The 12439-nt window shown below is 37.8% G+C and overlaps 1 long non-coding RNA gene across 1 annotated transcript in view; it reads right to left on the bottom strand.

Moving 5' to 3' along the window:
* Positions 1–225: 225 nt before the first annotated feature.
* LOC108396811 (uncharacterized) overlaps positions 226–12439 on the bottom strand; it is a 58172-nt gene continuing 45958 nt past the window's right edge. The window contains exons 4-8 of the long non-coding RNA XR_012133551.1: positions 7071–7409; positions 6645–6676; positions 6452–6544; positions 4669–4814; positions 226–692 (exon numbers count right to left, since the gene is read on the bottom strand). This is a non-coding gene — a long non-coding RNA (uncharacterized lncRNA). The remainder of the gene's footprint in view (positions 693–4668; positions 4815–6451; positions 6545–6644; positions 6677–7070; positions 7410–12439) is intronic.

The raw sequence follows: 12439 nt of genomic DNA, 5'->3' as shown, positions 1-12439 counted from the left end.
CAGCAGACAGACACTTTACATTTTTTGGCTTGAGCTGGGATGTCCATTTTCTGTCTTTGGATACTAAGTGCTCCTGGGTCTCGGGCCCTTGGACTTTGTCTTGCCAATGGGTTTCAGCCCCGGGCAAGTTTGCTATGGATTCAGTGTGACCAAAGAAATTGACAGCAAAATGTTCTTGGGGTGAAAGGGTTATACCCAACTTTATTTCCAGGTGGCAGGTCAGTCACTAAAATTCCGTTCACTCAGAGTGAGTCTGCATGCAGCAAGCTGGTCTCTGCCTCTGGGCCCCTCTGTCCACACAGCCGTCCTGGGCCCCTCTGTTTGCACAGTTGTCCCGCACAGCCATCCCACACAGCCATCCTCTGGGCCTCTCTGCATAGTCATCCCGCACAGCTGTCCTCTGGTTCTCTGTCTTCAGCGCTGCCCACTCCAGTCTCCGCTCTGCTCTCCTGTAGTGTTGCAGCCCTGCCACCGTGTCATGCCCAGAGCACTGGGCAGAGCTCTTTTTATAGAGTCAACAGCCACGTATTGCCCACAGGTGTCCAGTGAGCTAGTCAACCATGGCCAGGTGAGAATCCTGACCACAGGAACTTTCATTTTATACACAGACTCAAATCAGCTTTTCTGGTTTTTCAACTTGTAGGTGGCATGCTGGAGGACTTCTTGGTCTTCTTATTTGCTTGAGCCAATTCCTACAGTAAATAAATAAATATTAATGTCACACATACATGTCAAAAGTCATCAAATTGTAAACATTAAAAATAAGTAGTTTATTATGCATCAAATACACCCTAATAGAGCTGCAAAAATTTTTAAATTGTCTAATATTGACAAAATGAAACAATTAAAAAGATATATTTTAGAAAAATAGCCTCTGAGGGGACTTTTTCCCTTTTGAAGACACACGTACTCACACATACTTATAATGCTTTCACCAGAGTAGATAAGAATGTGTATGTGAGAGGTTAACTTTTGTGAACCATCTTTGCTGCTGAGTAAATATTTTGGAAATGGATGACAAGCACTCACTGCTGGTCTCCACTGAAAGTAGAGGTCTAGAATGAAATTCCTTCCCTTGCCTTCTGAGATTATCAATCTTTGGTTATAATCCTTCCTACATTGCTAGTCAACTGCAAAGACAAGAATGATATAGCCGATAGACTCAAGAAAGAGTGGTCTGGAGCAAATGAATCTAATACAGCCCTTAACTAATGTCTAAACAATTCTACAAAGTTTAGAAGCTTTTGTGTCTTGGGTTTTCCAATGGTCAGTCACTGTAGGTGTGGGACCTTCCTATAGTGAAAGAAGATTCCCATCATTATGCATGATGAATTGGCTCTGTCCTCATCATAACCACATAATTGGATAATATGAATCAGGTTAAAGGTAGAGATTTCAGGAAAGAAAATATTTTCATAATGAACAATTATTTAAATGAATAAGATAACATATGCAACCAATACCTTACCTATAATAGGACAATAGTTAGACCACAAGGTATAAGAAAGGGACTCTGAGCACAGCTAATGCTAGCACAGGTGATACTCCTATTGACTGACTGCCCATTCAACTTTGGGCCACCAGTTTTCTTGGATTGTTAGGGCTATGCACTGAAATATGTACAAGAAAATTGCTTATAAACATTGAAACTGGTATAGTGGTAATTTATGATTAATTATATTTTGGCCTTATAACTGTGTGTCATGGAGTCTACTGGTGAATATTAAGAATAGTACACTTCATAGTAACTTCAAAGAACTAAAACCTGGTCATAATCTTGCCCATTATGTTATGGCCTCTGCATCAGACTTTGATAATAGGATTTATCAACAATCTATTAAAAATGTAAATGCCTTGTTAAGTAACTCTATCAGGTGAGGCTTCCTCCTGTGGAAAGATTCTTAAGGCTATTTAAAATAACAAAGAAAATCAGTCACCTGCACTTGATGACTTTATTGCTTTATAGGAACAGACTGCACTCCTTGCAAAGGCATCAGAACATGAGTGGGAAACTCTGCCAATCTTACAAATACTTCCTAATGAATTCAGAAGTTTTTTCTCCCAATAAATACAAAGCTGTACCACTCAATATTTCATTCCTCATAACCCTTTTCTAAAACACTTTGGTACTTTACTTAGGATTGCAGGGGCCCATACTGCTTATCTTAGTCTATTGGTACTGCTGTAACAAAATACCATAAACTAGGTTATAAACAACAGACATTTGTCTCACAGTTCTAGAGGCTGATAAGTCCAAGTTCAAGGCATAGGCAGAGGCAGTGTCTGGTGAAGGCCCACTTTCTAGGTCATTTTATTTTTTGCTTTATTCATATGGTAGAAGGAAACCAGAGAGGTCTCTGGGTTTCCTTTTATAAAAGCACTAATCCTGTTCATGCTGGCTCCACCCTTGTCACCTAACCATCTCACAAGGACTTTAACTTATGAACTCTTGGGGTGATGCTGTCTCACCTGAGGGAGATTGCCCCTGGACAAGTTCACTCTGGATTCAGTGAGACTGACTAACAACAATGGAACAGTTACGGGTAAAAGGGTTTATACGAAGCTTCAGTCTCACAGCGGCAAGTCGAATGCTGGAATCACATCTGCCTCTGTCAAGTTCATAATCCGTCTCTGCCTCTGCCTTCAGGCAGAGCACTGGGCAAAGCCCTTTATGTATAGCACCAAAATTAAGGGCTCATTGCCAACAGGTGTGTAAGCATTATCTTAGCAGTAGGCCAATTACATCATCAAGTAGATTAAGGCCAGGTGAGGATCCTGGCCATAGGCACTTTCATTTTTCCTACAAACACAAACATTCAGACCACAGCACTGCTGAAAAAAACTAGGACAAAGAATTAGACCTGTGCACATGGAAATATCAATCAGAGAGATGATTGAGTCTACATGGGGACATGGATCTGGCTAAATGAATGATCCTCACCTTTCTTTACCACATCCCTTAACAAATTTCACCTTTGCCTGTACCACCCTTACCCCTCCTTCTGCCACCACCACCCACAGACACATAGACAGATGGCTATGAGGGCTTAGAAGATTCATTACTAATAATAATGCTTGTTTATTCTCAATAGATATTTATTGCACAGAAAGAAACATTCTTTAGAACACAAATCTGTTTGATCATTACTGATATAAAAAATAATGACAAAAGATAGGATAGGGAAACACAAAACCTCATATACTTGAATCTTCCCCAGCTTTTTCTTTACAGTACAGGGTGGTAGGAAAGAGCACAGGTCTGGAAGAGGAAATGAAGACCTTGAAAATGTCAATATGAATGAAAATATCATAAACTTTTCAGGTGACTGGCTCTGAACATGGATTATAATATGTCAGTCTATGTTAGCACTGAGAAAAAGCAGAAGTTCCAAGTCCTTACGAGCTAAGCAGAAAATTAATAGTCATGCACTGTGTTTCAACATTGATAAAAACCAGAACAATTAAAGAAATATCATTACTCATTAATTTTAAGTTATAGTCTAATTAGTTTTGCATGTAGCCAACAGGCTTCAAAAATACTGAATCCTTGACTGTCTTCTGCATTTTATGTATGTTTGAAATATAGAAAAATCCTTTTATTCCACTGACTTAGAAGGATAGAGCTAGTGATATTAAAGCTGGTGTGGCACCTGACATTTTACAATTAAAGTCCATGAAGTTACAGACAGCATAAGTGACCTATAATATATTCAAAATGATGTGAGAACCAAATTTCCAAACAAAATCTTCCAAACAAGGAAAATCTCAGGTACCATGGCAGGAATATGATGTGTGAGAGACATTGATCATGTTGGAAGATGATGAGCATAGAATTTGAGGTCAGGAGTGCTTGGTTTAAGTAGGAGTCTTGCCACATGATGAAAACCATATGATCTGGGGCATGATCCCTCTTTAGCTGAAGCCTGGGTTCATTATGCCCGTCATGCCTTTCCAGAGTAATTGTGCAGACATCAAATAACATGTAAAACTGTCATACTTTTAAAGTATTATACAAACATAATGCATCATTTTTCTTTCTTATAGGGTCATCTGAAAACTTTTTAACCTAAGCTAGTGTAATAAGAACCTGCTATATTACTTACTATGGAAAAGCAAATTTTATTTACTCTTGAATTTTTTTATAATGAGGTTCGGAATAAAATCCAGTGTCATTAGATTTTATCAATGGCTGTGGGGAAATCCAGTTTTTAGATGAAATGATTTTAAGATTTAATCTTCATCCTTTTGTTTTGGGCCAGTTTTGATGATGGCAAAATCAACTTTTAATGAGCAGGGAAAGATTGAGGTCAAACAGGAAGAATTATGTTAAACACATGCAATAAATATTTTTTCTTATTTAAGGTACAATCAGTAGTTCCAAATGACTTTTAAGAAATATGTCTTAAATAATCAAGAGACCACCCTCACACCCTTTATCTCCAGAGAATTATAGCTCCAAGAAATGTTAAAATATCCAACAATCCTAGTTGGTGTTTTCTCCCCTTCAATGTTTATTAGTATATTTTAACAGATTTACTGAGGCAATTTGATAAATTTGACACAGCAAATAATCCTAGTTTAGAATTTTCAATTTCAATTTCAATTCCATGAACTCATTTACTGTTAACCCAGTATGGCAAGTTTTACAATGATGATGACTGTACTTACCTATAGCCACAGATCCAAGGAAAGAACCAGTAATAATGTCCAGACTCTTTGACAGGAAGACCTGGTTCCATGGTCATTGCACCAGGATGCTTAGGAGTGGAATGAGGCCCTGAGTCCATGTGTATGTCAGATCCAACTGTAGCTCACTGTCAAGAACAACATTCCAACCACCTGAGCTCCCATGTCTAAGCATAGACTGACAAACCACTTGGACACATTGGCCCAGATGGTTTCATAATCCCTTTCAAACCTATAGTGTTATGCCTTGCCTCACATTGTAGTGCTTCCAGTTAAAAGACAATGTATTTTCTACACATCACACAAGGTTATACACATAATAAGAAATTAGGACTAAAGATTCTTCATTGGAAAATGACTATTGAGCACTTCCAATCTCACAAATGTTTATGTGAAGGTAGGAGTATTCTACTAATATTAGGTGGCCTTAGTAAATTTACGGCTAGAACTTCAGCCTCCTGACTCTAACTTCACCATTTCCTCTGGGTGAAATCTGACATAGTATCATTTCAAAGCACTAAGAGCACCCTGATGTTTCATGAGATGGGCACTGACCCTGAAAAACACATTTTCTTTCCAGCAGCCATGCAGTTGTCACCTAATTCCCAAGGTAGGCTATGACTCAGTTAATGTTCAAAGCCACATCTTCCCAAGTGGTGAGGGACTTCATCTCTCCTACCTCTCCCTGGAGGTAATACGGTAGCCTCTCATAGAAGGCTACCTTTAGATCAGAAGATAACAAGCAAAAGAGTTTATTCCCTCTTCTAGGTTTTCTAGGAAACCAGTGATGAAACATATCCATAGACATAATTCAGAGTCATTATTTTATATATAGTCACAGTATATGAGTATATAAATATTATTAGTTGGTTCTCTCCTGAAGAAGACCTAAGGGTGCACTGCCATGGCAGCCACTGATATTCTAGATCATCTCCAAATTCCTTTCAGCTCTGACAAGCAGGATTCTTCGCCAGGTATGGAGAATACCAAAAGAGGAAGCTGGCAACCCACAGGACAGTTTGAATAATACAATAAAATTAAAAGAAATGAATAGGTTTTTCTTAGACTTGTTTCAGCTGCTGGGGCCAAGGCTACGTAAGAATGGCTGAATCTCTCCTGACTGAATACTTCACTGGGCACCTGTCAGAAATTTAGGTGTACTAGAGACCCAGGGCTAATTCAGCCATATCTGTATGTGTATATACACACATACACAGACACACACACAAAGAAGAATAAAGCACAGGCTGTGATTGTGATTTGGCAATTACCAAGTATATTTTAATTGATATGGAATGCCACATTGTATCTTATGCCTACCAAAAGTATGATTTTTAGACCATATATACTCTATGACCAAAGAATACATGATCTATTGTTTTCATTGGACAATACTTTTGCGATGTCTCTATATTTCTCCTTTATACTTGTGGCCTCATCTTATATTAGTATTTTTATAGTAATAATGAAGTAAAATTTTATAAAGTATCTGTTTTGTTAATAATTTGATAGCTAATTCAGGCCTCAATTTAGGGGCCTGAATTCACATTAATCTCAAAAGACTTGAATGTGAATACAAACAAACATTATTTATTCCTCAAATAAAACAGCAAAGAAAAAGATAACCAGAAAGAGCATGCAAGAATTTTTGTTTTTTTTTTTAAGAGACTAAAGATTGTGTAGACAAATTACTCAGGCTCCTAAACAGTTTTAATTATTCTTTAACTGTCATCACTACTTGTGCCATTATTGACTGGATACTTACATCAGGAATGTATCATGTCAGACTCTAGATATATTTGCTCTTGACATCTTGGGAGTCACATATGTAACATTAGAAGTGATTCATTCCATCTGTCTATGAAATAAACAGTATTTTCAGTAAGATAGATACAAAAGCTTGGGGAAGTTTCAGAAAAAATGTTTTTGTGCATTACAGGAGATATGTATTCTTTTACCTTCTGTTGATACCACTTTCATCAATAAAGGTCTTCATATAGTTGCAAAAGATACAAAGAAAATCATTTTTATATCATACTGAGAACAACCTTGATGTATTTCCCCTGGCTTTAAATTATAATGTATGTCATCAGTAATGTAAGTTCTTATAATTTACTTCTGACATTAAGATGTTGCTTTAGGGCATATTGTTGCAAATGTACCCTATTCACTTTCTTGCCTTCTAAATGCCCTTCATGTTCCAGTAAAACAATCCAATCAAAACTAAAGACCAAAAACACTGTAAAACAAATCAAGCATATAAACAGTTCCTAAGCATTCCTGTTACATTTTAGCCCTTTAGCCAGAGGCTCTTTAAATTTCTTAAGCTGTATATAATAGTTTAACTTAGCAAACTGACCACAGAAAATGTCATCAGTACATACTCTTTTCAGTCAGGTTCTTAAGGACTGCAATGTATTTCCTCCAGGAAAGACCTGGAAGATACTGGAATTATTTGGAGCACCAGGAACCACTCCAGGTAGACCCTTACAGACCACTTCCAAAGTTAATTAACCATTTTCTCTCCCCTTGTTCCAACTTGCGGCAGGACTCCTGACACTGACCTCACCCTGCAGACAGCAAGCAGCTTTCCACTCACCTTCTCCTCTGAGATGTTCCCAAAAAGATGGAGAGGGATGGCTTTTGGAGGATCTGGTTTGCTCATGTTTGGTGGCAGAAGCATGAATTTAAAACTGTTAGGGAATCTTCTACATGCAAAGTCTCTGAAATAAGGATTATTGTTACTAACAGTGATAAATTAAGTTCCTGGAACAGGATATGAATTCACTGGAGGAGAATATTACCATCTAGTCAATGCAAAAATATCAGGCCACCAAAGGGGAATGTAGTGAAAAAGCTATTTCTGTAGTGATGCTTTCCTTCCAGGGTCCAAGGAGAACTTTAGTATTATCAAATAGAATAATTCATTCTTAAATACTCTACTTCCAGACAATTTAGAAAAGGAGAATACACGTGTGTATGTATGTATGTATATATGTATAGTTTTTCACATTACAAAATGATCTCAGAACCTGAGTCCTTTTACACAATATGTTTCCAAATTTCTGATTATTTTGTGTAGTTCATAATATGTGTCAAGCACCTACTTAGTATGAAGCACAGTATTATGCTAGGTATTGGAGAAATACTAGTGAATGAAACAGACATGGCCCCTGGCCTCACGGAGATAAAATTCTACTTGGGGTGGGAAGATAATGTATAAGTAGAGATAAATAATACACTTGCTGATGGTGACAAACACTATAAAGATACTGAATAGGCTGATGTAATTCAGAGTGGTTGAACTTTTATGCTGTTGCTTTACAGCATCAGAAAGATTTCTCTAAAGAGGTATTGTATGAACTGAGATGCAAATAGCCAAATAAATTTGTTCAGAGTAAGTGCAAAGGCATAGGGAGAAAACATCTTTGGCTTATTTAAGAAATGGAATGGGAGGAAGTCCAGGTAACTGGTATCTAGGGAACAAAAGGAAGATGATACAATAGGTAAGCAGCACCAGATAATGTAGAGGCTTGCAGACTGTGGGAAGAAACGTGGATTTTGCTTAAAATGCAATGGTACATTGGTGAAGATTTAAAGGGGGTTAATAGCATCATCTTACATAATTTTGCAAGGTCACTCTGGCTAGTTTTGGACAATGGTAAAAGGAGGCAAAAGTGGAAGAAAGGAGAGAGCAGAAGAGTATTAAAGGAAAGAGATGGTAGTGTCATGGGCTAGGGTGGCAGTGGAAATGGGAGAAGGGGCCAGATTTAGGCATATATTAGAAGTAAAACCCTTAGGAAGTGCTGGTGCTTTGTGGTAGACAAAATCCTACAAGGGCCCAAAAGCCCCTACCCACTAGTGTACATGTCCTGTAAAATCTCCTCTTGAGTGCACAGAACCTGTGAATATGGTGGTATAGTCATTCCTATGATTACATTATGCTGACTGAGATTTCCTCATAGCACACTGGAATGAAATTTTGATATTGGTTTGGGAAAAGAAACCTGCTGTGTTGTAAGACAGCAATGTGGATAGGCCCTGAGAGTGGCCTCTAGGTGCTGAAAGTGACCCCCAATGGAAGTGAATTTTACCACAACCTGATGAAGATGAACAAGAACCCCAAGCCTTGGATGAGGTCACAGCCCCACCAACATTTTGATTGCAGCCTGTGCGCCCCTGAGAACCTAACCTGTGCCTGGACTCCTTATCCATGGAAACTGAGAGAAAATAAATTCTGTTGTTTTAAACTGCTAAGCTTATGGTAATTTGTTATGCAACAATAGAAAACTAATACATGGTTTACAATGGATAGGAAAGAAGAAAGATAGAAAGCAAAGAGAAGTTCAAGATTTTTGGCTTGATGTCTAAATGCCATCCTCCAATCCTCTGGAAGAGTCACTCCAGAAGATGACCATCAAAAAACTTCAACAAAGATCCTGGCACTGTTGCAGTTGTAGCTGCATTCATCCCGCCAGTTCCTGGACTTGCTGTTGGAATGCAGAAGGAGATATCTAAGCTGGCCTGTGCATACAGTAAAACAACAAAATTTGACTAGTTCTATATTGTTGGAACTCAACCAAGAATTAGGAGAAGTGCGAGTTGTAGTGCTTCAAAATCATGCTACTACAGACTATCTATTGTTAAATGAACATAGGGGATGTGAACAGTTTCCAGGAATGTGTTGTTTTAATTTGTCTGATTTTTCTCAAACTATTCAAAATCAGTTAGACAATATCCATCATATGATTGATAAGTTTTCACAAATGTCTGGGTTACCTAACTGGTTTTCTTGGTTTCACTGGATATGGCCAGTAATTGTAGGTCTGCTTTTGTTATGTATCTGTATTCCTATTCTGTTAATGTGTGTATGCAATCTAATTAGTAGTTTGTTAAAACCTATGCATGCTTATATTACTCTACAAGAAGTTATGTCAAAGAAATAATCAATCTTCTCATGTTTTCTTCTGTCTGCTACTTCTATAGCTTTTCTTCTTCCTTCCTAATTACAGCCCTTTAGTAGAATTTGTGCCTCATATTTAAAATTACTGAGTATCATAATTCTTCCAAGTGGTAAAGATACCTCAAGACAAGTGATGGGCATAGAAGCCACAGGGCATGTATCTGCAAAGAAGTAAAAAGCTAACCTTTTCAAAGAATATTGCTTCTCTCTCACTTACCAAATTTACATTTCCCTGTATGGCCCCAGAAGATGACTGGTTAGCCAGAGACGGGTAAGATTCCTCAGGGGAGGAATAACCTAAGACAGGCACAGTCACAGAGGGGCCATCAGGTGAGAAATTAGGGGTTAACAGAGGTGAGGCTTAGAACCTCACCCCCCCCCCCTGTTTTGAGAGAAATCTTCTGCATCCGTGGATGTTTTGTTGCCCTTGTCTAGCTTGGATTAATACTTAGTCTATAGGCACAGACCTGATCATCTACATTTGCTCTCTTACAGCACCAAATTATGTTTTCTACCTTTATCTTGCATCTACCTACCACTTCAGCATTTTATTAAAAAAAAATAATAATAAGGGAGAAATGTGGGATTCACATATAAATCAAGTATAAAAATCAAATGAATAATCATATCTGACTTGATTGTTTATAGTTCAGGATGCGTGATCAAAACCAAAAGTTTCTGTAATATGACTGCCCTTGCACTGTTCACCATGTAAGAACTTATTCACTATGTAAGAACTTGTTCACCATGTAAGAACTTGTTCATTATGCTTCAGAAAATTGGAGACTGTTGAGAGTTAGGCTTGGGGTTGATTAATGATTGTGCATTGAGTCCCCTAAACAGAATTTTATTGTTGTAAATAACCATTTGATCAATAAATATGAGAGGTGCCCTCTCAAAAATAAAAAATAAAAAAATAAAAAAAAAATGCCATCCTCCACTGAAAGGAACAGATTCCCTTAGAAAAATAGCTGAATCTGAGACTAAGTCAGAGAAAGAACAAAAGAAGCCACAAATATTTTTCTGTGCCAGATAGGAAGTACTCAAAGAATGAGAGCTATGTCAAAAGGCACATGGGGTCAGATTGAAGGGGACTGGCCAACTCTTAGACCTTTTGAGCATTGTAATTAATTATGAAGTAATGGGTTACAATCCATTAAAAGAAACAGTGATTCATAGGTCCATGACATGAAAATAAATGAAAACAGAAATCATAGAGAAGGTGTGGAGTAATGGAAGTTTTCAACCAGAATTCCTACCTGGCCTTGATAATAATATGCATATAAGGACCTGTCTGCACATCAATGTGATGTTTACTGTAGCAGAGCCACTGCTCAGTCACAGAATTGCCAATGCCAGTCCTAGTTAAGGGGTGAGAGTGGCAGCCATTCTCTCCTCCCCTCCATTCCTGGTACATAATTGTAGGTGACTTCCAGTCACCAGGGACCAGTCCAAATAGTTCCTCCCAGAGGAAGGGGCAGGGAGAGTGGAACATGTGGGGTGAAGAGGAGAAGCTGGGGAGCGGAACCAAGCAAGACGGGGTGAAGCCCACTGAGAGAGAGCGAGAGAGCAGAGCATGCGTGGTTTGGAGCAGAGTGCTGCAGGGGAGAGAGACTGAACCATGGGAAACAAACCTTTAATGCCCGACCAACGCTTTCCTTTGTCATCCTCAGTATCTTCAGATTCTTAGGGAACTTTTCCCAGGCAGAGAACCCCCTTCCTCCTGGATTCACAGAAGGAAAGTTCTTCCTTAGAGAAAAATGCTAACTAGTAAATCTGGAAGGAATTATGAAGATAGAAAACTCACCATATGATAAACACCATAGTCATGATTGATTCAAGTGGAAAGTATGAAAGAATGCTAAGACTGTTGGGTGGAGGTTTTATGGAGAACAGTAGACCAGTCAAGCTTCAAGCAGAGAAGCAGAACCATTAATAAATTTTATATGTAAATATGTATATATGCATATATATTTTATAGATATGTGATTATATATGTAACTTAAATATATAATTCATAATTTTATTATATAATCATGTATTAACAGCTTACATAATACATATTATATAATTAATTTTTGAGATATTATTTTAAAATTTTAGTTGAAATATAGTTGATATACAATATTATATTGATTTCAGGTGTACCACATAGTATTTGACAATATATATATATATATATTAGTAAATGATCACTGTAAGTGTAGTTGCTGTCAAAAAGATATTAAAGTATTATTAACTATACTCCCCATGCTGTATTTTCATCCCTATGACTAACTTATTTTATATTTGAATGTGTTTGCCCCTTTATCTCCTTCACCAATTTCACCCTTATACAATTTATATTCTATGTTTTATTATATGTAATAATTTATCATTATTGTACTTATAATAAGTAATGTGTATACGTACTATATGTGTGTGTGTGTGTGTGTGTGTGTGTGTGTGTGTGTGTGTGTGTGTGTGTATTATATCCTTGTAGTAAGATTTGGCCTCATGCCATTGAGGAAGCAGGTGAGGCAGACTGCAGTCTCTGTGTGATGTTGGAGTTTTAAGTCCAGAGGGCAGGCAGTGAGCAAGGGAAAAGTGAATGTAAAGTAGCTGGGGAGGAAGGGAAGCAAGAATGAATGCGCTGGAATACAAACGCAAGCAGCAGACCATGAAGACTGAAAACTTACAGCTGCTCTTGTTGTTTCTGATGTTGATGGTATCTGTGTCCTATAAAGTCAAGCATCTTACCTGACCCAAGAGTCAGAGAAGATGAAAAAGGAACCAGGGAGAGGTGAACAG

The sequence above is a fragment of the Manis javanica genome, chromosome 7 (genome assembly GCF_040802235.1).
Source record: "Manis javanica isolate MJ-LG chromosome 7, MJ_LKY, whole genome shotgun sequence".
Lineage (NCBI taxonomy): Eukaryota > Metazoa > Chordata > Mammalia > Pholidota > Manidae > Manis > Manis javanica.
This window is presented reverse-complemented; position numbering and strand designations above follow the sequence as displayed.